A 27,405-nucleotide genomic window follows, 5' to 3' on the forward strand; every position below is an offset into this window, starting at 1 on the left:
GAGTTTGTGTTGTGCAGTAATGGGAGCTGGGATCCTGCTATGACAGCCGTCAGCATTGCTAATGTGTAAGGACGACCACACCCAGAGGGAGCTGACTTAGGCTGAAATCCAGGGGTGTTCAGTCATCCACTGTGTTCTCCCAGGGTTTCTGGATGGAGAGCATGTAGGTGCATGGACTCTGGAGGCTGACAGGAGGGGGTAATATTAAATATTTAACAACAGTTAAGACAGGGGCTTGGGCACAGCCGTTCAGAAGGTACAGATGGAGTAGGGCCAAGTCTTCAGTTCTGGGTTGGGGGGAAGGCAGGAGTCTCCTGGAAAGATGTCAGGGTGACTAGGACAGTGGGCAGGGGCACTGGAGGATAGGGGATTGGGGGGAGCTTGGGAAGTGGTTGTTTACCAACCAGCACAACACGATTTCAATGTTTCACTGATGGGTGTAGCCATCAATATGGGCTGCCCGCCCCACAGAAAGATCTGCTTTTGATCTTGACCAAAGTTTGGCCTTGGACAAATTGTCTTACCTCTCTGACGCAATTCCTTCATCTGGAAAGTAGGGACATTAGTAATGCAGACTTTGTAAAGTTACCCTAAAGGTGAAATGAGATAATGAGTGAAAAATGGGAGCTTAGCGCCTGGCCTGCAGAAAGTGTTCGATAAATGGCAGCTGTTACATTGTTATGGTTATATGCTTTCTGCCTATCGTCACTGGTATTTTAAAGGATTTTAAATGGAAACAGCTTGGTGTGTATGGTGCCCTTTTTTGGAAGAGATTAGACATCGCTGTTTAGAGTTTATTTGTGCATAGATTTCTGCTTAAATTTTATGATAATCTTAAAAATACTGATAGGAGAAAAGGCAAAAATGATGCTTTAAATTGCTCTGTTATTACGGCCATAACTAATAACAGGCTCACAGATTGAGAGTTTCTGAGATGTAGAAAAAGTCTTCACTATCTACTTAGAAACAACTTAATTTTTTCAAGTTATTGGGGCTCCTCTTCTGAATCACAGCTTTGTTTAGAGGCCTTTTTTTTTTTTTTATCCTACTATTAGACAGGGAAGGGATAAATGAAATGAACTTGGATGGGAATGAATCTTTTTTAAGATTTCCATAATCTTAACGAAACGCCTTGGAACATTTAGGACATGCATATCCGTCACAGAAATGTTATGAAATATTGAATAGAATTATTTTGAATGTATAAAGGAGCTCACTAACTAAAATAATATTTTGGAGCAAATCAGTTTGTCCAAACTTTTTATTTTATGACATTTCCCTTTCACATATCTACCTAAATTACTATAGGTATGTGTATGTGCATGTTGAAGTAGATATTCTTTTTTAATCAACAGCTTTTTTGAGCCATAATTCACATGGCCTGCAGCTCATCCATTTAATGTCTACAATTCAATAGTTTTCAGTATGTTTGCAGAGTTATGCAACAATCACCACAATCAGTGTTTGAATATTTCCATCGCCATAAGGAGAGAGTGTTTAATTTTCAAGTATTGGTGATTTTCCCAAAAATCCTTTATTCATTTCTAATCACATTCCATTGTGGTCAGAAGACATAGTTTATATAATTTCAATCCTTCAAATATGGGGTGGGGGGATCGTTTTTATGACCTCATATGTGGTTTATCCTGGAGGAAGGTCCAGGTGCACTGGGGGAGAAAGTATATCAGTGGGCGCTGTGTGCGGTGCTGTATGGATGTGTTACATCTGGCTGGTGACAGTGCTGCTCAAATCGTCAGTTTCCTTGTCAGTCATCACCTGGTTCTTCCATCCACTGTCCATTACTCCATCCAATATTGGGGTATTGAAGTCTCCAATGGCTACCACGAATGGTCTATTTCTCCCTCTAATTCTGTCTGTTTCACTTCATGTATCTCAGGCTCCCTCTCAAATACCCCAGGGCCCAGACTAGGATCTCAGGAGAGAGAGCCCTGTGGTCTTGGTAGCTATCCCCAAGGGGCAGAGTTTCCATCTCGTGGAGCAGATGTGGAATTACCAACTTCTTTGTGATAGAGACCCCCTGACCCTCCACCCAGTTAATTCTGATAATTGATTATATATATATGTAAAATATATAATCGATATCAATATCAATATCAATATATATAATCTATATCTATCTATCTATCTATTCAAACTTTTTGGTGGTTGTGGGGGAGACATTAGAATAAATGTTTCTGCTTTCTGTAGTGACACTGTTTCAAATGCATTTTCCTCTAACTTATCCTGTGATTTTTAACCATTAACTTCCCATCTACGAAAATGGCGTACATAGCCTTATTATCTAATTACTCATGCGGATGTATGTATAAAGAATAAATGGTTCAGGAGAACATTTTTAATACAAAATTGGTTTTACAGTCCTGATCTGACCTGAGTTTTGAGCACGCAGCTTTATTTCCCCTGGGTACCGACTCCATCTATTGCTCAGGTTTTCTGTTAGTTACTGCTTTCTGTGATGATAGTCATGCATTTTTTGGTCTTACTTTTTGGCCGTTGTTCACTGTTTCAGAGTGCTTCCCAAATAAATCTCATCTGCATCCCCTACCCATTTTTGTGTGTGTCTATGTCAAATTTTCTGTGGATGTATAATGACTCTATCACTAGTTAGCAATAGAATGGCCTCTGTAAGGTATGGTTTCTATTAATGTATACCTACCTCAGTTTACACTCTGAATAATTAACCCTTGGCTTTACATAGTGCAAGTAATTGTAAATATCCTCTTATGGGCCTGTGCATTATTGTCTGTGTAATTTAGGTAGGAACTTGGTCTCTTTTGGTTTTGTTTGCACTGGGCTTTAAAATATAGATTGCTTCAGATCCTCCTTACATAGGACAACTCTTAGGGAACATTTCTCCCTTGTTACAAATAGTTTTTATTTTACACTAAATGAATGTGCGTGACCTGTAATACTTTAACACCATGTAATATTTGACCCTTCATATCTTATTTCTGTTTGTGGAGAGATATTATTTGGAATACAGTTTCTCAGGGATCCCTGGGTGGCTCAGGTGGTTTAGTGCCTGCCTTAGGCCCAGGGCATGATCCTGGAGTCCTGGGATTGAGTCCCACATTGGGCTCCCTGCATGGAGCCTGCTTCTCCCTCTGCCTGTGACTCTGCCTCTCTCTGTGTCTCTCATGAATAAACAAATAAAATCTTTTTTTAAAAAAAGGAATACAGTTTCTCATTTATTAACTCCTCTAAATTTATTTAAATTCATAATTTCTCCTGATAATTGTAGAGACTTGATCACAAGGATGAGGGAGTTTTTTTTTTTTTTTGTATATATTTTTATTGGAGTTTGATTTGCCAACACATAGCATAACACCCAGTGCTCATCTGGTCAAGTGCCCCTTCAGTGCCAGTCACCCAGTCCCCCCCATCCTCCTTCCTATCTCCCCTTCCACTACCCCTTATTCATTTCCCAGAGTTAGGAGTCTCTCGTGTTCTGTCTCCCTCTCTGATTTTTCCCACTCATTTTCTCTCCTTAACTATTTTTCATATTTTGAAAGTATCTTAAAACTTATACGTTTATTTTTAGTTACCTAAGAATGAAAACCCCTTGATTCTTTTCTTTGCTTTTATAACTTTGTATCTCAACCCTCTTTTCATGTTGAGAGGCAAATAAAAGAAACTCTTCACTAGCACCTATGAGTTCGATTGGCTGCACACGTCTTCAGCTTGAGGTCAGAGGTAATAAGAGTGTGGGCCAAAATGCTTAAATGAGCAGGGCCTTATCTGTGAAGGAGCCACAGAACCCAGGGGTCACACATGAGATATTATTATTATTTATTTTTGTTTTTAGCTCAAATTTATGTGACCCAGAGTTTGTTAGGTCTTGGAAGTTTGGTGGGTTAGTCTACCAGAAAAAGTCATTGTAACAGCATGCCTTGAGGAAGTTAATACTGAAAAGCAGACATTTTAAAAATGTGGACACCTAATGAAGACATCTGGGAAACAGAAACCCTCCTAATATTTTTATTCACTGATTCAGTCATTCAAGATCCTGTGTTGAACACCTGGAAGTGCTGGGATGAAGTGATGGCAGGACATCTGCCCACAGGGCGTGAGCATGTGCCATCGGACTGAGGAGGAGACACAGAGAGAATGGGTGAGTATGTGGAGCTGAATGGAGGTCTCCCTATCCCAGCACACACATCAAGAGCACCCAGGAAACTAAGCACACCCTGTCTCCAACCTCAGAAATAGCTGAAGTCATTGACTTGCTGCTGGGGTTTATGCCCTGATTAGCACATTAGAAGAAGGTGTGGGTGTGTAAGGCATGGCCACTTTCATCCCATGGGAGCTAGGGCAAGAATGGCCAAACTAGAACACAGAAAGGGTACTTTAATTAACGTAGTATGTCTTGAGCAGTGTTCCCCCTGAGCTGAGAAAAGAAGTAAAAATCCTTATAAGAAGGCCATCACTTTCTCAGAGACGGAATTTCTGAAGTCCTTGTAAGTAAATAAACAGCTAGCATGTACTGAGCACTTACTATGTACCAGGCACTGCTCTAAGACGTTTATGTGCAAATAATTAATATTCATTACGGTTACTCAACGAGCTATCACGCAGCAGAGTGTGCACGATGCTTTCCCATGGTTTATTGGTGACAGAACTGATTCTACAGTCTAAGTCAGGGTACCTTCCTGCCTCTGGTTTCCAGAGGTGGCTAGATATTCTGCAAAAGTGGTCAATAATACTGATTGGGAGACTGATTAATAAAGCATTAAATATCAACGCAGAAGGTAGAGGAGGGGTGGGGAGGATCGGGGAGAGCGTGTTGTTGACTTACTATGACCCACTTGGAAGTGCTCTGTTCCCTAGAGCTGAGATCCTGGACCGTGAACGGCACCCACCTCCTGGCTCGGAAATGCATCAGGGCCAACTTCAGAGGGTTCGCTGGCAGCTCCATTGCTCGGTTTTGATACAGCCATCGAGGAAGGAATATAGGTCTTCTTCCTTTGTAAAAGAACCGCCAAGGAGGCAGCCTGATTCCCAAGAGGGTGGATGACCTGTGTGGTCAGTTAATAGACAATAACAGGCTGGGAATATTGGGGCTTCCCTCCAGTGCTCATCAATTTCACCCTAAATTCCAGTTTCATTGAATAAATCTGGTATCTTCTTTCCCTTTTTCTCTTTCTCTCCTTTCTTGTTCTTCTTTTCTGTTTCCCCCTTCTTTTTTTAATTGAAGAAGTATTCACTGAGCACCTACTACATCCCAGGCAGTGTTAGCTGTTGAGCGTTCATGATGAACAACAAAAATAGTCTCTGATCCCCATGAGGTTTATTGTTTAATGGGTTAGGCAGTCAAATAGTCACATGAACACGTAAGTGACAAGAACCCCAAGAGAGCACATGATTTTATGAGACCCTGGAGAGCTGTTTGGTCTAGTGGAGAAGAGCAGACAGGGTTGTCTGATGAAACAATGACCAAGCCAAGAAACAGACAGAGGTATGTGAGAAGGAGCCCAGGAGAGCAGCACATGCAGCAGCCTCATGCTGAGTCTGTGAGTGTGCCCAGGCCAAGAGAGGTCCATGTGGGGAGGTACAAAGGTCAGAATCGAGAAGAGGTGAAGCCGAAGGGCAGGGGGCAAAGCCAAGAATGGAGGGCCTAGCAGGCCACACTCAAGATATGTCTTTGTCTGACAAGCCAGGGATCATCATGGAGGTGACATGGCCAGATTTGTATTTTGGAGGACACTCTGGCTCCAGGGATGGCATACTTGAACGGAGAACAGGGCTGGATTTATGGTGATGCACAGAGGGCTATTGTGCACAGGCCTGAGGTTCCTCTGAGACCTTCCCACAAGGAGAGGTCAACTATACATGCATTGGAGCTTTCCATTCTCACATTATTATACATTGTCTTTTTTAATGAAAAGTCCAAAAAAACCAGGGAGGTCAGACAAGTGGAGGTGTTATTGCTTAATGAGACCCTAAGTATTACAGAAGCTCCACAAAGGCTGGTTATTGGCTTAACAAATTGTTTCTTTACAGTCAGCAAACAGATTTTAATACTGAGGCTCTTTTCCTCAGAAATTTTGGGAAAGGAAGGACTTTGATTCATGTTTGTAGAAACTTTCACATCAAGGATATATAGGCATCATTTTAAACTTACTATTTATTCAGTTTTATCTAATTTTGGACTTGTGTTTATGGCGAGGATAATTCTCAGTGAAGCTTATCATGACTACAACGGTCTGTACCTCATATGCATCCTTTTCTCTCATGTCAATTTCCAGTTTTTCTAGTTGTCCCCACTTACAATCCAAAGAGACTCCTCAGCAGAATTTAGCATCCACAACATGTCACTTGGTTTTCTCTGTTTCTTTTTTTAAAGATTATTTATTTATATGAGAGAGAGCATGAGCAGGAGAGGAGTAGAGGGAGAGGGAGAAACAGACTCTCCACTGCGCATGGAGCCTGATTTGGAGCTTGATCCCAAGACCCTGAGATCATGACCTGAGCTGAAGGCAGATGTTTAACTGACTGAGTCACCCAGGCACCCCAATTTTATCTGTTTAATACTTGTATGTTGATACATCCCAGAGGACTTGTTAGGCTCTGAGGATGGATTGAGGCTCAAGAGGAAAATAGCAGATGGTCTAGAGATTTGTTATGTGTGTATCACAGAGTTTCTCAGAAGTATTACCTATACTTAAAAGTGGGCTAAAGATTGAAATACGTCCTTGGAGGAATGAGATACTACAGTATAGTTGACCGTAGAACAATACAAGTTTGAACTGCACAGGTCTTCTTATATGGGGATTTTCTTCTATAAATGTGGTATAATATTGTGTGATTTTCCTAACATTTTTTTCTAGCTTACGTTATTGTAATAATACGACATATAATCCATATAACATGCAAAATATGTGTTATCCACTGTATATGTTATTGATAAGGCTTTTTCAACAGTGAGCTATTAGTAGTTAAGTTTTCAGGGAGTCAAAAGTTATATGCAAATTTTTGACTGCACAGGGGTTGGCAGCCCTAACCTCTACATTGTCCAAGCGTTCACTGTACATCATGGAGGATCTTGCTGAACCATTTAATCTAATAGTGTGCTTCGGATAACAAATACTCTACAATTGAGGACAATTATTTATGTCATAATAAATCTGAAATGAAAAGTTTTTTAATTTAAAAAACGTTTAGGTACACAAAACATTACCTTTCCAAAGTCAGTGCTTCCTGAAAGACCCATTAGAGATTTTGCAGAGCTTTTCTTGGCTTTGCTTAAGGTACAAAGTATTTTCAAGACCATTGTGAGAACATTTAAAGGGGTCAAGGTGATATGAAGGAATAGATTTGGGATATGAACTTTTAGAATATGCTAAAGCAATAGAATATGCTGTAGGTAGAGAAATCCTCATTATGATGGCATCCAAGTACCACAGCAACAAATGTGTTTTATCTACTAAAGTCCTAGCCTCTAAATCTCACTTCAACTCTTAATTTGAAGCCAAATTCGTTGCCATTTTCTGCCTAGGGACTATTGACAGGATATAAAATGATGATTAATTTGGAAAGGAAGATAATTTAAGGTAGACAGGTTCATTCCTTCAATAAATGTAAATACCAATTAGCCAGGTATAATGTAAGGTACTCAGAGGAGAGCAGTGAACAAGGTATAATTCTTACTTTCAAGGACTTTGCAGTCTAGTGGGGCAGGTTGACCATTAAAAGAGCAATTACATAGTATATATAATAAATGCTACCCTATATTCAAATGAGGAACACATTTGACATAAGAGAGGCACCTACCAAGACAGACTTCCTGAGAGGAAGTGGCTTCTACACCAATAAGAGTCAGCCAGGAATGAGTAGAGAGGAGGCTGAAGAAGGGGTTACTCATACAGAGGCAACAGCATGTACAAACACTGTAGTATGGCACTATCTGGGAAGGGATGAATGCTTACCACACCATACAAAATAAAGGGCTTGGGGCAGAACCCCCAGTGACACAGGATCCTAAATATTGCCAGTCTTCATCATGACTGTTTCTTGCTCTTCAGATAGATGAGATGAAGCAAGCAAAGCCTTGGGTTTCAGCAGATAGAGTATGGTGGGTAATAACAGGTTCTGACACCTCCCAGGGCAGCCATGTGGTTTCATAAGGCTCTTATCCCTCCCACACATTGCAGTCTATTGGTTCTTTACACAAAGGCATGATGTTAAAAAGGTCTTGGGTCATGATGAACAAGGAGAGAGCACCCCTTTGTTGTAAAGACCATATTTTAAAGGCGGAAAAGTGCTTTGATTTATCTTTTTCCTCTGAATTTCTTTTGTCTATTATTCACAATTGTGATTTCTTCAATTTCCTATATTTTCTGATTTTATCAGAATTTTCTGTGCATTCATTTTTTGGATGAGCTTCTTTGTTGTTCAAAAAGAAAACAGAGCAGGAGCCTCACTCAGACCCATGACATGGCCCTAGACAGGGACAGAACCATGGCATCAACTCTTGGGCCAGAAACCAGCCGTCCAACTTGTCAGCTGAAGACTCTTTGTGGATAAGGCATAGGTCCTTCATTGTGAAGCAATACTTGCTCCTGAGAGAGGAAAGAATTCTTGGGCTTTGCTGCTGGTCAGGCCAAGATGCGGTCTTGAAAGGAGAGCTCAGCTGTCCATGGTGCTCACTCCATTGACTTCCTGGTCACTTTTCTTGGGCTTTGGTGATTAACCTAGTTGCAATCCATTTTACTTTCACTCTTGATCAGGACCCCATCACACTGGTCAAGCCACTGATATTTTTGGTTACATTATAATCTTGACCTCCTCAGCTCCTTACTGGCCTGACCACACCTCCTCCTACACTGACTGAATCTGTTGATGCTCTGTTAAGTTCAGGGACCACGTTGTTCTGCTCTGGTTTCTGCTGAATGTCCTTGGATTTATTTTCCAAGTAAAAAAAGAACCCTGTTTTATTATGAATAATGAAAATGTTCTCAGTTGTTAAAAATGTAAATGAATATCTGAAAAAAAGCTTTCCGGCTATTTGATTCCTATGGACTGAAAGGCAGCTCTCATCAAGATAATAATGGAAATGGAGACAGGTCACTTTTATTATCAGCTGTTGTCTTCTAGGGCTGATTTTTTTTTTATTAAAAGTCATAAAATATCATTTGCAACCGGTATTTCTAGGGTTTTATTCCATATATTTGAAGGAAAAATGTCAGCTCAAACCTTAAAAAATGTGAGAAATCTTGAATTGATTAATTTTTCAATTATTCTTCATGACAAATGACTTCTCTTGCAATTCCAGGTGAAAATCAAAAGGTGTTCTTCAGCTCCAGGTAAATGTTGACTCTTTTGTCTCATAAAAAAAGCACTTAGACATGATAGATAGAATTAAGGAGTGAAATGAGGTCTCTTAGCAAAAACAAACATTCTGACAACATTCCTGACTTTCCTGTCTTCTTGCAAGTTAGATAACTGAGAAGTGTTCTGCTAGCAATTATTAGCCAAATTTTAGCCTTTCAAGAAATTGACATTTTAGACCTAAATTAAAAACCACCTATAATATTAAAAGCACTGAATAAAATACACTACAAATTTGAGGCTTGATATATATGTCATAGCTTTGCAATATTTCAGATACTCACAATGGCTTACTGGAGCCTAAACAAATGGGACAATGCAAAGTCTACAGAGGTTTTTAAAATTTAGTTATATGTTTTTAAGCATTTCTTCCCTAATTGTTCTGGGTAATTCATAAAGGTTTTTTATCTTTATGTTTGCCCTCCCTTTTATAATATTCTCTCTATAGTTCAACATATATGTACTATCTTTCTGGGACCTTTTATATTTTTGCTTTAGTCTTATCTGTCTCTAACAGAGACTGTCTCTATTTTTGCTTTTGCTAAATCTATTTTTGCTTTTGCTAAATCTGTCTCTATTTTTGCTTTTGTCTATCTGTCTCTAATTGTTTTATCTGTCTCTAACTATACAACAGTGCTTGTAGAAGCACACACTGTGAAGATTCTGGGAAGGAAGTTTGAATGTCTTCTTTTCCTAACTATTCACCATAGACCACCTGTCTCAAGCCAAACAGAGATGGGTTTATCAGAAGGAGTGGCCCAAAAGATATGAGTGAGTCTCAGGCTCTGCCAGGGCCTAAACAGTTCCATTTGTGGGTCTGGGGATTAAAAAGCAGTGATTACTGGAATGGGAATTTGGTAGATCATGGGGAAGTCTTAGCTTTTAATGACTTGTGAATTACTCAAGAAATGGTTTGAAATTTCCCATGTGCAAGAATCCCTAAGAAGATCTGCTACACTTTTTATTTTAATTATTTTATTTTTAAAAGATTTATTTATTTGAGAGAAGGAGAGAGTGAGCAGGGGGAGGGGCAGCAGGAGAGGGAGAAAGAATCTCATCCAGACTCCCCACTGAGCAAGGAGCCCCACATGGGGCTTGATCTCAAGATGCTGAGATTATGACCCAATCTGAAATGAAGAGTTAGGAGCTTAACTGACTAAGCTGCCCAGGGCCCCTCTGTTACACTTTTAGAAAGCAGAATTATTGAATGTATGGGTCAACTCTATTCCATTCACCCTTTGCTAGGCAGGGGACTAAGCTTAGAGAGCAGGGAGGCGAGATGCTTCTTCCTGGTACCAAAGACAAGAGACTTCAGCTTACCTCCCTCCTGACTGAGGAAGACCTGGATTTCTGCACACACATATGCATGCACGCACACATCCATGCACCTACTCAGTTATAGAAGTGGTTGCTCTCAATTGAAGCTTCTCAGCAGCTTTATCTGAGCCCTAGTGAATGGACAAAAACAAAGTGACAAACAAGCAGGGAAAGGAAGAATTGATGACAAGTGAAATGACGTAAGTAATTAGAGCATATAAGAAGATTTATTATAGCACACAAGACTTTCAGAACTAAAAATGTGATATTAAAGAAAAAATTCTGGTGAGGAGAGAATTAGTGCTGAGAAGACTAAGGAAGGAATATCTCAAACCATAGAACAAAAATATAAAGAAAGATGAAGAGGACAGATCCTGGCAATGTAACACACAAAAAAACATCTATTGTGAAAGAACCTTCTGGAGGAAGTGCAATAATTAAGCAAGTAATAGTGGAATACTTCCCTGAGTGAAGTAGGACTTGAGTTTGAAGAGTTAAATGTGTTCCTGAGGCTCATCAAAGACTGATATAAAGAAAACACATGGACATGTTCCAGTTAGCTTTCTGATGCTCAGGAATAAAGAGAAAAACCTTTATATTCTGAGAAAGAATGAGCAGGTTACTTATGAAGGAAAAACAAAAGATTAGAAATGGCTTATCTGCAGTTCTGGATGCTTGCCAGATAACATGCATAGACTTCCAAGAATCACCTGCCAGGGTGAGTGAAGTTTACAAATACTCAGGATTCAGAGATTGTATCATCCATAAACCCCATCTGTAGACAATACACAAAAACAGACTCTAGCTAAACAATCAATGAACCACTACAGACATTCACGTGGGAGAGGATTAAAAGGAAGAGAAAGCAGAAGTTAGCAAGAACAATCCTGTAGCAGTTATTAGAAAAGTACAAGCAAAGGAAATAGAGAGAGAGAGAAAGAAACAGACTCTTAACTATAGAGAAAGAAACTGATGGTCACCAGAGGGGAGGTGGGTGGGGGGAGAGGAGAAACAGGTGATGGGCATGAGGGAATGCACCTGTGATGAGCACCATGTGATGTATGGAAGTGTTGATCACTATATTGTACGCCCAAATCTAATATAACACTATATGTTAACTACACCAGAATTTAAAATAAAATAAAATTGATTTTAAAATAAATAATTACATTCAAGTTTTTTTTTTAATCTAACACCCTAGAAATGAAAGCATTTAAAGTATTAAATTTTATCATTATTTGGGAGTCAGTGTTGGGAGTGATGGTACCGGAAGAGAAGGAACAAGTGAAGGCTCTCATTTAGAGGAGGAGAGGGCAAAAATGCCCCGAAGATTTCCTCTGACAGCCACAGGGGCAGAGGCAGAGGAAGAAAGGAGGATAGAATGTCTGGTGGAGGGAGATCCATGATGGTTGGCTTCCATACAGGGCAGGACAAATGTATGTTTGATAATGAATTTTATGACAGGTGACTCGTGGGAAAGTGTCAGGGGACAGAACCTTTTACATAAACACTAATCAATAGGGACATGAGTGTTTACTTGACCAAACCAGTGACTGAAACAAAAGAAAAAGGGAAAACCAGAAAGTAAAATGAATGCAAGATGGAAGGAATAAAGCCAAAATTAGAAGTAAAAGGATGAGAAAATAGAATGAGAAAATGGACAATGATGGAAACAGAAGGAGAGCGAGACTGACAACAGTCTTAGATGAGGTGAAATGTAAGCACTTGACATAGCAGAGCACAAAACACCCACTCATTGAAAAGAAGTTTCATGAGTGTATTCACACCAGCCGCTATAGGCAGAAAGAAATTGAGTAACATAATAAACAAATTTGAATATGTAATTTATATTTTTGGATCAAGAACATAATTTCTCTTTCTTCTTTACTTAGTGAAATATTAAAAAATTGGTCATGCCAATTTTTTCCATGACCACGAGGAAAACCTTAGCAAAATAACCAATAACCAATAACCAACTTAACAGGACACATCCTCTGATAAAAAAATGAAATTATAAATAGATAACAAAAATAGGAAATAGTATTTTTTTATACATTTATTTTTTATTGGTGTTCAATTTGCCAACATATAGAATAACACCCAGTGCTCATCCCGTCAAGTGCCCCCCTCAGTGCCCGTCACCCAGTCACCCCCACCCCCCGCCCACCTCCCCTTCCATCACCCCTAGTTCGTTTCCCAGAGTTAGGAGTCTTTCATGTTCTGTCTCCCTTTCTGATATTTCCCACTCATTTGGAAATAGTCTTAATATGAGATCAGTGGAGAAACCTAAGAAAGAATTAAAAGGATATGTCTCACAAAAATATATGGGATAAGTGAAAGTTGGTCCTCAATGCTTTGATTAATAAGAGTACAGGCCAAGAACATAGGAATTTATGCTCTTTTGAGAAATTATAATAGAACAAAATTGAGAAAAGAAAGTAGGAAAACAGAATTAGCCGAACTGAAAGTTGAAATATATGTGAAAGTATGTACTAAAGATAAATAAATGAAAAGTAGTTTATCTTTTGAAAAGCCCAATAAATATGTAAGCCCTTGATGGAAAATGATAAAAATTGTACAAGACTTAGGAACAGAAGAAATGAAGATAACTATGATAATACTCTGTGTACTCCTTGGCATCAAATTTGGAAACTAGAGGGAGTTGATGATTTTATGGTGAACCATAAATTACCCAAGTTGAAATGAAGACATAGGAAGTTCAAATAGACATTATAAGATATTAGAAATAGGATTAACATATATTATTAAAAAAGCCCCAAGAGTTGATAGTTTGATATCCAAGTTCTATATAACACTTAAAGGATAATTCTCAAGTTAACCCAGATTATATGTAAAGGTGGGAGGATTCCCAACTCAGGTTTTGAAGCCTGTAAAAATTAAATACCAAAACATGCAGAGGTGGTACAAAGAAAATAATATAGATCAGTCAGTGTCACTTTTGAAGAGATATGAACATTTTAAATAAAATGTCAACAAATAGAATAAATAGGATAATACACTGTCAGGTTTATAATGTAAGTCAGGTTTATTCAAGGAAAGCAAGGAAAGTTCAATATCAGGAAATATATTAACATAATACATGAAAAAGTGGAGGGGAAAACCAATGTGGTCATGTTGGGAGGTATCAAAAGTATTTGATTTAATGCAATAAAGATGCTTGGACATTTTCATTGTATTGTTAAAATAAAAACACAAAGTAATATATAAATAAATAAAAACTACTTACATATATTAAAATTTCTTTTCTTCTTTTAAAACTAGTATAGATCTGACAATTCCAAACATCAGCTGGTATTCATCACAAGTGCACTCATTCATCCCCATCCCCTATTGAAATTTATTTTCAAAAATTATTGTCAATAACTAAAATGTAAAATCGTAGAGTGATTCTAAACAGAGACAAAATTACTTATTTTTTAATGGATGATTGGAAATGAATGAATGAATAAGTAAAAACAATCACTTAAATTATTTTGCAGATTATACTAAAGTTCACAGGAGAAGAAAATGAAACAATTTGCTATAAAGGTTGGAAAATAAAGCATCTTCACAGAAGGATCCTTTCTGGGCTGCCTCCTATCATGGAGGAAGTCAGGATAAATTCCACAGTGTCCCAGGGTCCTGGATAAGGAATAGGTTTTATTGATAAAAGGGAAAGTTTAAAGACCAGATTTTATAGATAGAGATGTGGGAGTCCCCCAGTGAAGTCATCCTGGAGAGCTGACCTGGGTCTGGGTGTTTCTGAACATGGCCTGTGTTCCATGGTCCTAGAAGGATGCCACTCTTCTGTCAATCTCTCTTCTGGAGGATGAACATGAGAAAGGAGCTTTGAAGCAGGTCACAAAGACTGAAACCAAGCAGCGTGGGTGTGCAATGGTAGAGATTTCTAATAGTTTCTGGGAACTTCAACTGCCTTGCACCTGCGGATCGGGGTGACAGTATGGACCTTGGGAGCCATGGGGTGATGCAGTGACTTCAGCCAGTGGGAGAAGGTCTCAGCTGAGTCTGAGTGCAGCTTGGCTTCCTATCAAAAGGGGGACACCCTAGAATGAGTATCAGGGTCACTCCTGCTTCTTGAATAATGGAAAGAAAAAGCAAACTACTTCGTTTACCTGGAGATATGATTTCATAAAAGGAAAACCCAGAAGGCTTGACTTTAAAGGATGCATATAAGATTAACATATAAAAATCAATAGTTTCTTAACTATTGGCAATTACCAACTAAACATAGAAATATGGAAAACTTAATTCACAATAGCAACAAAAGCTATGAATTATTTGGCAATGACTTTAATAAGGAATCTACATTCAAAGAAATTATATGATTTTTTGAGGGATTAAGAAATATTTTTTTCAACTAGCACAGGGGTATACCTGACCATGGATGGAAACGTTTAATTACTGAAAGCCATTAATAAATGCCTCTAGAATTTACATATTATATGTAATTAAATCCTAAATAGAACCACATTTGGGGGGACGCCTGGGTGACTCAGTGGTTAAGCATCTGCGTTTGGCTCTGGGCATGATCCTGGAGTCCTGGGATCGAGTCCTACATTGGGCTCCCTGCATGGAGTCTGCTTCTCCCTCTGCCTATGTCTCTGCCTCTCTCTCTTTTTGCATCTCTCATGAATAAATAAATAAAATCTTAAAAAAAACCCCACATTTTGAATTAGATCAAAATCCCCTATAGAAGATAAATACCTGAGAATAAGCAAGAAAATGCCAGATATCAAAAGGTAATACACAGTCCCAAATAGAATAAAAGTTATTTCTAAAAAAGAAAAAAGAATCATAAACAGATCTCAGATATATGGGAATTTAATATGAAGCAAATTTAGTATTTCAAGTCAGTTGTTTTATATTTTTTTAAAGTTGCTATCAAGAAGGAAAGAAAATTAGACTCTTACCTCATACACCAACAGATGAATTAAAAAACTAAGTGGGAAAAAAAACCCCACATCTTAAAAGATGGTTTAGATGACTGGGAATTAAGGATGCCTTTCTAAGGAAACAAGAAATCCAGAAGCTGTACAATAAGGATACCACATAAACAACATAAACAGACGATGGCTTAGGAAAACACTTGCAAAGCAGGTTCTGTCTTTTGCTTAAGATATAAACAACTGAGTTTGGAGGAGGGAAAGCAATTACATGTGACATCATCAGATATGATATAATTCCATTTGTGTGCATGTATGTGCACGGGCATTTGTGTGTGTGCAGAAAGATGTGTGAGATATGTTCACCAAGTGTTAATGGTGGTTCTTTTAGGACAATGGTATTTTAGGTGACTCGTACTTACTCAAACTTTCATGTATTGCTAAAACACTTTATCATGATTATGTTCAATCTATATATCTAGCAAGAAGCTTTTTTCTTAAAAAAAAAAACAAAAACATCGGGGTGCAGGTGTCCCAGCATTTCACTGCATCTGTATCTTTGGGGTAAATCCCCAGCAGTGCAATTGCTGGGTCGTAGGGCAGGTCTATTTTTAACTCTTTGAGGAACCTCCACACAGTGTTCCAGAGTGGCTGCACCAGTTCACATTCCCACCAGCGGTGCAAGAGGGTTCCCCTTTCCCCACATCCTCTCTAACATTTATTGTTTCCTGTCTTATTAACTTTCCCCATTCTCACTGGTGTGAGGTGGTATCTCATTGTGGTTTGGATTTGTATTTCCCTGATGGCCAGTGATGTGGAGCATTTTCTCATGTGCTTGTTGGCCATGTCTATGTCTTCCTCTGTGAGATCTCTGTTCATGTCTTTTGCCCATTTCATGATTGGATTGTTTGTTTCTTTGCTGTTGAGTTTAATAAGTTCTTTATAGATCTTGGAAACTAGCCCTTTATCTGATACGACATTTGAAAATATCTTCTCCCATTCTGTAGGTTGTCTTTGAGTTTTGTTGACTGTATCTTTTGCTGTGCAAAAGCTTCTTATCTTGATGAAGTCCCAATAGTTCAGCAATGTCCACAATAGCCAAACTGTGGAAGGAGCCTCGGTGTCCATCGCAAGATGAATGGATAAAGAAGATGTGGTCTATGTATACAATGGAATATTACTCAGCCATTAGAAACGACAAATACCCACCATTTGCTTCGACGTGGATGGAACTGGGGGGTATTATGCTGAGTGAAATAAGTCAATCGGAGAAGGACAAACGTTATATGGTCTCATTCATTTGGGGAATATAAAAAATAGTGAAAGGGAATAAAGGGGAAAAGAGAAAAAAATGAGTGGGAAATATCAGAAAGGGAGATAGAACATGAGAGACTCCTAACTCTGGGAAACGAACTAGGGGTGGTGGAAGGGGAGGTGGGCGGGGGGTGGGGGTGACTGGGTGACGGGCACTGATGGGGGCACTTGATGGGATGAACACTGGGTGTTATTCTATATGTTGGCAAATTGAACACCAATAAAAAAATAAATTTATAAAAAAAAACAAAAACAAAAAAAAGCCCCCCAAAATAGAAAGAATCTACATCCTTCTGGGCATGATTGTGGGCATTCAACCACTGGCTCTGGTTAAAAAAAAAATTAACCTGTCGCTTTTGAAAATGCTTTCCTGTCTGAACACGGTTATCAATATTGAATTCATTTCTAGACAGAAGCCCTTGGTCAGGAAGCATAATGAATCTGGGTAATGCCCTATTTCTTAGGGTTTTGACATTCATATTTGTATCTTTTATTCTCTCCTTGCTGATGGCAGCAACATGTTCTCCCCAGTCGGTGCTCGTGGGTTTCCTGGGGCTGCTATCTTGTGAATACATGCATCACAGGACAAAGGGACAAATCGCCAGAATGGCATAGGAGGTACTCTGTCATTTATTCTGTGAGTGTTGAAAGGCACCAGCTGCCCTTCAGAAAACCAATAACCCCTCAGGAACAAAATGGTATAATATTGTGCGCTTTCTTTGCTTTAGTTAAAAATATGACAGCAATTCCATAATATTCTACAATTTTAGATTATTAGTATGGGGAATGACTTTTAGAATGATATTTCCTATCATCCTATAAGTGGATTGTCGTATTGTAAATGTCTGCCGTACTTGCTCACCAGGTTTTGAAGGGGAGCTGGTGGAGTTCCTGAAAGTGACATAAAAACTTGGTGAAGGATCCAGACAACGATCCACAGTTGTAAGGCTGATGGAGCTCGAAGGGAATTCAGGGGACCCTCAGTTGCTACTTCCTGGCTTTAAATGGAGACGTGCCCACAGCGTGAGTTTTTCAAATCAAATCTTCATAACCACATGCTAATTTAGATTTTGCTTTCTTCCTATATGGATGGTGGGACCTTCAGGAAAGAAATAAGTCTTTACATTGAAATTTGTAAAAAAAAAAAAAAAAAAAAGGTGCTATTTATTAGGACTTTTATTACTGGGGCACCTGGGTGACCCAGTTGGTTAAGTGTCTGATTTTTTATTTCAGCTCAAGTCATGATCTCAGGGTTGTGAGATTGAGTCCCATGTCAGGCTTTGTGCTGGGCGTGGAGTCTGCTTAAGATTCTTTCTGTCTCCCTCTGTCCATCGCCCTCTCTTGAGCTCTCTCTCTCTAAAAATAAAGAAAAAATAATCTTTATTACTAATATTAATCTACATTTGTGAAGATCATAAAAATGGCTAAAACAGAGACTGAAGGAGATTCTTTACTTGGAGTACTATAAAGATGACCAAAATGTTCTTGAGGTGAACTGAAACCCTACTCTAGGATTAGAGAGACGTAGAGACACTTACTCGGTTAACCCAGGCATGACTAGCTAAATGCGCATGTACGAGTGTGTGTTCGTATGTATCTAAGACAAGTGGCTTTAACTCTTACACAACCACTGCTGTGTAGTAGGTGCTCTGAAGAGGCTTGCGCTGTCATGGGGCTCTGATACTAATTTCCAGTTCCTCCCAAATCTGAAACTAGAGAAAACCATCCATTTTAGTCCAAGGCTAGTTGATTTTTCTTTATCATCTCGGCTCTGGGTTCTCTATTCATCTTCCCTTTGTTCACAGCAATTATATTATGGAATAATTATTTGTTTGCATCAGGGCATTGAATGCCAGTTGGTCTATGGTTGTTTATTCCACAAGAATGCCTCTCCATCTGTACAGAGTGGTGGCTCTCTCTGAACCGAGGGTCCTTCCTCAGCCTCGGGGTGGGAGAGCTCATGTGTCTGCTCTGCCTTTTGCCACGGAGGTGGTGCAGCATCGGGAAAGGTTTCCTATTACACAGAAGTTACTGATGCTCTTGATACTCTTTGGGCACCAGGATTAAACACTCCCTTTGGCCGTTAGCAACTGAGATTTGTCCCTAAGCATTTTAAGTCAGTTAGTTTAGAAATTCATAGCATTTAAGATGGGATTTCCAACACATAATGATCATCATATTTTCATTATACCTGATTGTCTTTTTTTTTTTTTCTGCTTGACTGTAAAATCCTACATTATTCTTCTATCTTCATGTGGTGCTTGGTCTATGTTGAAATGCAGTAAATGTTAGTTTCCAAGTGTCTCCTCCTGGTGGATTTTACCATCATTTATTTAAATGAAGGAAATCACATTAACAGGCTTATTTATATTCCCTGTTCATTAATTAAAACAGCAGATTCTGAGTGTTGAAATCAAAGACTGTTTGTCATTAAGAAAATTAGGATTTCTGTATTGGTGATCAGGTCCCAGATTACAGATAGTTTTGAAAAATGGATCAGGCTTTAAGAAGAACAAAGTTAGTAGATGGAAAACATGTTAAAAATCGAAAACTACTAGTCTTTACATTTGTAATATCATCATTTTGGAAAAAAACTTAGATTATGTATGATTACTTTTTGTCATTATCAAACCATACCTGTACAGTGAACATGGCAGCAGGGAAAAATGCAAAGACATAGGATGCTTTGTGGCTTTCTTATTCTCAACTCAGTTATGAAAATTGGTGATAAATAGGAAGATCATCACTTATTCTTCTGAATTCTTTATAGCACAGCACCATTTGTGGGGTCTGAGTACCAGAAAGGACAGAAAACACATAATAGCCTTGAAGTAGACCCATTTTCCTTAGATTTGTGGGGAAATAACTGGATTGGTTTTCTTTCCTTTTTTTCCCCCTTAGCCTAATGGTGGAATGAAAAGTAGGGAGCTGATTAGATGAGCCTGTCATTTCTTTATTGCCATGACATCCCTCATACTCCAAGTGTATAATTGTTTCTGTGAGCAGTAAATCCACATCTATTGCCCCTGTTTCAAGACAGTGTTCTGAGAAAAGATGGAGAAAACAACACATGTACTGAAAGGGATAATAATAGTAAAAGGAATGCTCAGGTTTCTGTAAAACTGCCTTATTTTTAAAAGTTTCTTTGGAACATGAGTCCTTTAAACACAGAAATTGACTGTATGCAGAGTTCCCTTTCTGGGAGGGGGCTGGTCTATACCTGATGGCTTCGGGGACTTGTTTCTGCACTGGATAGTGATAACCAGCAATCCTATTGGACAAGGGCATGGGGACCCCACAGAGCACTGTCTGCTGTGGGCTAGATGCGCCCTGGATGGGGTACCCAGCCTGCCCCAGACCCTGCGACCCACAGGAGTGACTCTGCCTGCTGTTTCTCCTTCAGAGGCTTGATTCCATTCCCACTTGGCTCCAGAGAAGCCCAGGAGGTATCTGAAGAGGTGTTTAGGGTGAGAGTATTTCTAGCTCTTCATGTTTTATTCTGTTCTGGGATCCAGACCTGGTCCACAGCCTTGGCTCTACCACCCAGCATTCGTATCTCCGTTGGACTCTGTCTCCACTTTCTCTTTTCCCTGTGCTTTAGTTTCCTTTCTCTGGGAGACATGGCCTTGGAAGCACAGAGCAAGGTTGGTGTTTTCCTTAGAAAATACACTGGGTGATACGATGCAACTTAGGTCATCCTACCTGATAGGAGTCTGTGCAAGCTCCCGGAGGCTTTTCTAGGTGCTGGCGCAGCAGGCAGGGCTGCAGAATGTTCCTTCCATGCTGAGCTGGGAGAAATGCAACAGACAACTCTAGTGTGCCTTCCTCCCTTCCCCTAATAGACAGCAATCAGGCTATAGGGTCATGGCTTTTTATTTATTTATTTATTTTTAATTCTCAACTTCCTTTATTTTTCTAACACTCAAGTGCAAGATCTGCTGCTCTATCATCTACTAAACATACCCTGTCTCTTCTCAGCTCTCAACTTTTGGTCTTATTTATGGCAGGATAGGTTTTTTTTTTTTTTCTTTATCACAAATAATTTACACTGGGACTCCAGATGTGTGAGGAAGGATAGGGAAGAAAGAAGTCTTGAGAAGTTACCTGAAGGATATTTATAATGGAGTTTGATTGAAAAATTGCCCTGAAGTTGTTAAATAAAAGGAAGGCAGGAGCAACTTGTGTCCCAATGGGGTGAGATTCAGCTCACTAGTTGCTGAGGGTCTTGGCCTGGGTTCTCCACAGGAAGCAGAGCAGAGCCAAGGATGGGCTTACAGGTGGCTTGCTATAGAGAGTGATTCCTGGGAGCAGACAGAGGGTCTGGGACGTGGCATGGGGAAGGTGGGAAAGCCAATCCCAGGGTGTTTTACCATGTTGGTCACTGTTGAGGACAGCTAGAGCTAGATTCATCGAGAAGCCTTGGATGATGTGCCTCAAAATGAATCAGCCTGAAATATGTAAAAGGGATCATGTGTCTGCTGGCCCCCATGGGCTGTTGGTCAAGGGTGGGTTTCAGCAAACCTGACACTTTCAGAAAGCAAGCCATGTGTAGGGGCAGCTGGAGGAAGGCTCTGCATCTGCCCTCAGTCTACACCCATGTGAATACACTTACTACACCCATGGCTGCAGAGGTGGGCTGTGGGCGTGGGAGGTGGAGCACAAAAGATGTCCAGTACAATGAACTTGCATTCAGTGGTTGTCAGAACACTGTTGATTTAGGAATGACATAGGGAAGCAAATGAAATAAGCAGAAATTTAGGAAAAGGAAAATGGTTGGGAAAATGAAAAGTTGAAGTTAATCACTTTTTTTTAAAGATTTTTTATTTATTCATGATAGACATAGAGAGAGAATGAGGCAGAGACACAGGCAGAGGGAGAAGTAGGCTCCATGCAGGAAGCCTGATGCGGGACTCGATCCCGGGCCTCCAGGATCACATCCTGGGCCAAAGGCAGGCGCTAAACCACTGAGCCACCCAGGGATCCCCTGAAGTTAATCGCTTTAAAAAAAAAAAACAAACTGTAGAGGGTAAATTACCCTTTAGGTATTAATACCAGTCATGGTTATAAATTCCAACCATTTTTTGGAAACCACTTATTCAAATGATTTTATAGAATATAATTTTAAAGAATAAGTGTTTAAAAGAACCCTATAATGAGTTGAATTTGGAAGCCTACAGGGAGTGGGTACAAGAACTGGTTATGGAACTGTCCACAGATGTCCACTCGCTTATTCTAGGAAGGAGTTAGGACCGATTTTGTGATGAGCTTTGTGTAGAGCACTTGGCGTGAAATGAATTCATCTTATATTTTTCTCCCCACAAGGAGGAATTGTGGATGTGAAGATTCAAGGATGTAAGAACATATTAACCAAGTGAGGTCACGAGTGCTTTACCAGAATCCACGTACTTCAGGTGCTGTGGGAGAGGTGGTGGGGTGGGCGGTGTCGGGAAGGGTTTCAGAGCAAGAAGTAAATGACTCCCGGGTCCCATCCTGTTGCCCATCTCCATTCCCAAAGATCTTCGGTCTTAGAGGGCTGGCATTCAGCTACTGTTCCTTAGGGCAGGTGTTCTCCACTTCCCAAGCAAAGTGACAATGTGCATCATGGGGAGCCAATGATGCTCTGTAGCCAGGGAAGCCCCCTCTGGCCTGTGTTTTGAGAACGGGGGGCTGGGGATGGAAAGCTGCTCTTGTCAGGGGTCAGGTGTGTGGGTAACTGATGATCATCCCAGCAGAGTCACAGAAAAGAGGGGCTGACTCTTCCCTCCCCCCACCCACCAAGGAACTTAGAACCTCTCATGCTTGTCGGTGGGTCAGCACTGCACGTGAGGCTTCAACTGGAGGGTTTGCAAGGCCAGGTGTCGGGAGTGGCCCCTACATGAGCTCAGGTGCCCCAGAAACAGGGAGTCCCTGTTTGCTTTGTAGTATTTACTAGAACTAGCAAAAGAAGCCTGTGCTTGTTCAGCAAACAAGCTGGCCTTAGTCAAAAGTGTGAGGAGATAAGTCTGTTGTTCTGAACTTTTCTTCCCTTGTTAAAACCTGCACCCAGGTATCTTCTAGAATATCCTTTCCTGTTAAAATGGTAAATGACTGCTAATAGTGACAATAGTGAAAGTACAAAAAAAAAAAAAAAAAAAAGGCAACTAACGTAAAGCATGCCTACTGTGGTTTATGCATTGCACTTGGTGCCCTAGGTCATTTCTTCAGATCTTCCTTTCATTTCATTTTATTTCACTTCTTAAGATCTGGTGGAGAGTAGATCTTGCTATGCCTGTTTTAGCAACAGGCAGTGGAGGCTCAGAGAAGTTGGGTAATTTGTCCAGGGTCACACAGCTTTGCTCACTGGCTCATCTGGTTGGAATTTTCCCTCAGACTCCCCCTTCCCCACTTACCAACTCGTTTTGTGAACCTAGGGACCAGCTTTGGTTTTAGGCAGGTAGCTTCTGGAATACTGCCTATCACATGGCGTATCATCACATGGCCACATCAAGTATGTGCTAAACAAAATAACAAGTAAGATGGAAAATGTTTGCCTTTCCATGAATTGCTTACTTTCTCTTACCAGACAATAATTTGCAATAATTTGCAGGTTTCTCTTTTGATTCTGACAATCAGCCAATTCTGAATTAAAGTTTATATTCCATTGCAGTGATTTATCTCAATTTGTGATTTCTAGTATAATTTTCTTTCATCTACTTTTTTAACTTGGCACATTTTTTTTTTTTAATCTCATAACTGGTGGCTTTGGGCAAGTCCCAGGGGCAACGACCCAAAGTGTTCCATGCCTTGAAAAGAAGGGACTGGCTTAGGATGGGCAGGGCAGGAGCAGTTGCTGCTTTCACTCTGTGGACAACGCCTGCCAAATGTTTTTTTCCCTGACTTCTTGTGAAGCCAGCTTTAAAGAGTGTACCCTTCATTTGTGTGAGGGGCAAAAACACATATACATGGTTTACCACAGTGCTAAATAAACCTAGCAGAGCTCAGGGGTCTAGGGCTGAGGGGCCCCCCCACCTAACAGGCATGGGGTAGATAACTTCCACAGAGTTTGTATCCATTCATTCTCTAATAGGATAACACCTTACACTTTCTATTTTATTTTATATTACTGTGATAAGAACACAACATGAGATCTACTCTCACTCTCTTTTTTTTAGGATTTTATTTATTTATACACAAGAGATACAGAGGAGAGGCAGAGACATAGGTAGATGAAGAAGCAGGCTCCCTGCAGGTAGCCTGATGAGGGACTCGATCCCTGGGATCACACCCTGAGCCAAAGGCAGACGTTCAACCACTGAGCCACCCAGGTGCCCTGAGATTTTCTCTCTTAATAACTTTTGAAGCGAATGAGCAAGCATCATTAAATATTAGGTACTGTGTCATACAGCCGACGTCCAGACTGTATTCATCTTCATCTTGTGTAATGAGGCTTTCTGCCCATCGATTAGCAACCTCTGCTTTCCATCCCACAGTCCCTGGCGACCACACTGGACTCGCTAGTCTCTGTGTCTGTTTCCTTTACCTCGCGTGTGCAGTGCTTGTCCCTCCAGAACCAGCTTATGTCCCTTAGCAAAGTGTCCTTCACATTCACCCACGTTGCCCATGGAGCACGACTGTCTTCTTCATTTAGGCCGAATAACATTTCATTGTATGTATTTGCCTTACACTTCAAAAAAAGCTAAATAGGGTTTTAACAGTATTATTTAAGAAAAAGTAAAAAAAAAAAACATTTTAAAATTAGTCATGTGAGTTTATAAAGTCATAGGAAATAATGACGCCAGGGCCTGCTGGGCCTGGTCTGTGCCCTGCTGCACTCTCCCAGCACCTGCCAGAGACCAGGGGGAGGAAGAAGACACAGCTTCCATTCTGGAAGGCTCTGCCAGTGCTGGGGTGACGGGGGCAGCTGGTCCTCCTATCGCAATTACACTCATCTCTACCACCAAGGATCAAGATCAAAACATAGTACTTCTCAGCAGCTCTGCTTTCTAAACTCAAAATGTGGAAGGCCACCCATAGGCTTGGTGCACGGTGGGGGGTGATGAAGCCCCATCTACATGTCAGTCGTGTCCCTGAATGCCATGATTCGTCCTTCTTCTTCCCCACAAAATGGTCCCATGGGCTTGCACTGCAGCGAATTTGTCTCTTGGATGAATTTCAGATAAGTTAATTAGAATTGGCCCCTTCATCCTGACCTGCAGTTGGATATATAACCTACTCCACCTCTGCTCTAACTGAACCTGTGCCTACCCGAGTCCCCATCCCATCCACTTCCCTTTATGCTCACCCTCCTATGCATTTGCAGAGCTGAAGGTGAACCTAGTTGTCGATGGTCTTCCTAGGTCTTATGTCCCAACTCCGATGTCTGCAGCCATGGAACAAATAGCATTTAGGTGCCAAGAAGCAGAGAAGGCAGAGATCCTGCTTCTGATTCTGTTCACTGAGTTATGCTCTGCACACTGCCCGTACCCCCCCACCCCTCACTCAAGCTTTGTGCCGCCCAGAGGCCCTCATGGTGCTGTGACAAATCGCAATGCATAGAACTTGAGGTGTGGGGGATCCCTGGGTGGTTTAGCGCCTGCCTTTGGCCCAGGGAGCGATCCTGGAGACCCGGGATCGAATCCTACGTCGGGCTCCCAGTGCATGGAGCCTGCTTCTCCCTCTGCCTGTGTCTCTGCCTCTCTCTCTCTCACTGTGTGCCTATCATAAATAAATAAAAATTAAAAAAAAAAAGAACTTGAGGTGTGTTATTCTTAGAAAGTTGTGGAGGGAGATTCTGGTGTGCAGATGTTGACTGCTTTACCCGCTGGTTTCGAATAAAACAATCACCGTAAATTCTTACCTCTGGCTCCTAAATATGATAGTAATTTGTAATGTCTGAAAATAAAACATTTAGGTTTTCTTCTTGTATCTTGGTTTAAAATTATAGGATTCCTTTAGATTGCTTCTTTGTTCTAATAGTGCTTAAAATATGTTCTGTCTCTCTGTCCTATCATTAAACATTTACTTTTAGGTGAAAAGAAAGGTGTGGGTGGTAGGAGAGAAGCCCCTGGAACCTTCCTCTTGGATCACTTGGCTGCTGCAGGGGCTGCTGCTCTGCTCTCGGGATGGGTGCTGTTTGTCCCAGGGGTGTGTAAGTTGGGGCAGCTTGGTGCAAATCCACCTCCCCTGTTATGAAAATAACCCAGTGTGTCTCCCTGGGGTGTCACCTAGTGCTTGACACACAGCATACAAGCAAGAGGCAGGTCTTAGAAGGCACTAATTCTAGAGCCCTGAGAGCCCCTCTGATTTAAACCTTCTCATCTGATCAGTCCTCAGAACGGGGACAGACCACGACAGCACCTGACATCAAGCTTGATTTTCCAGGATCAAACTGTATTCTGGAAAAGATGGACACCAAGAGCTGCCATTCAAACACTCCTAGAAGAAATGGAAGGAACCTTAGGAAAAGTAAAATAGGCAAAGAATACATTGATGCTGGAAGTAGAGAGGCTTTAACCATGAGCTGTAAACCTCAGCACCCACTGGCCGAGGGAAGACGGACTGGCCTGGGAGACACACCAAGGCTGTCATGATGCACAGGTGCCCTTCTGAGAGGGCAGGTCTGAGCCGGCTGACTGTAGTGCTGATCCTGGCACATCACCAGCAGTGAAGCCACCTGGAAGGGCAGGCTGGAGTCCTGCCCCCACTCTACAGGAGTACTTTCGTAGTCTGTGTTCTCCCCACCACCATTTTTTTTCTGCTATACAGGGCAACCAAAGGGAAGAGGGCAGGGTTTTTTTTCTCTGATCTACCCTTTACTGATTTGGGGTCACCACAACATGGATGAATTCTTTCCTGAATAGAACTGCCCTAATTCAGAAGAAAGGGTCCCACGTGAGGAGGGATCAGGAGAGCAGGCACTGTTGCATCTGGGGTGCCCTTTGCTCTGGGCCTGGAGCTGTGCCATGTAGCAGGTGCCCCAAATGGACCCCTGTGAGTGGGCATTCCCTAAATACTTGCTCAATAAAGGACAACTGTCCACTTTCTGTGAGCAAATTTTTCTTAAGAGATTCCTTTGTATACCAGAACATAAAGCTTTAACCTAATTAAAACTACCCTTACTTTCATATTTTTTCCTGGCACTTATAATTGGATCATGCTGGTTTTTCATATATATTAAGACTAGAAGCATCTTTAGATGCAGTGACTAAGCAAATCATTGTGTCTGGAGAAGAACTGATCGATGTAACTGGCATGGGTTTTTCTTTACTTTTTTTAGAGTAAAGGTATATAGGCGATATACATAAAATTGCACATATGTAACATATGCTGTTTGATGAGTTTGTACATATGCATGAACCATGAAATCATTGCCACAATCAAGGTAACTTTCCTTGTGTCCTTTTCATTTTTGTATGAGAAGTTTTTAAAAAATTTTAAAACTTTTAATTTCAATATGTTAACATAACATACAGTGTTATTTTAGTTTCAGGTGTATAATACAGTGATTCAACGATTCCATACATCACCCAGTGCTCATCACGAC

At 40.5% G+C, this 27,405-nt stretch overlaps 2 long non-coding RNA genes across 2 annotated transcripts in view; both read left to right on the forward strand.

Annotated features, from left to right (window-relative positions):
- LOC140610758 (uncharacterized) overlaps positions 1-9,324 on the forward strand; it is a 29,602-nt gene extending 20,278 nt beyond the window's left edge. Inside the window, exons 2-3 of the long non-coding RNA XR_012012294.1 lie at positions 4,016-4,132; positions 9,293-9,324. This is a non-coding gene — a long non-coding RNA (uncharacterized lncRNA). The remainder of the gene's footprint in view (positions 1-4,015; positions 4,133-9,292) is intronic.
- Positions 9,325-17,064: 7,740 nt separating this feature from the next.
- On the forward strand, positions 17,065-26,971 carry LOC140610792 (uncharacterized). Its single transcript, XR_012012314.1, has 4 exons — positions 17,065-17,501; positions 17,749-17,906; positions 22,206-22,294; positions 25,891-26,971. It is a non-coding gene; the product is annotated as an uncharacterized lncRNA (long non-coding RNA).
- The last annotated feature ends 434 nt before the right edge of the window (positions 26,972-27,405 follow it).

The sequence above is a fragment of the Canis lupus genome, chromosome 1 (assembly GCF_048164855.1).
Source record: "Canis lupus baileyi chromosome 1, mCanLup2.hap1, whole genome shotgun sequence".
In the NCBI taxonomy this organism is placed as follows: domain Eukaryota; kingdom Metazoa; phylum Chordata; class Mammalia; order Carnivora; family Canidae; genus Canis; species Canis lupus.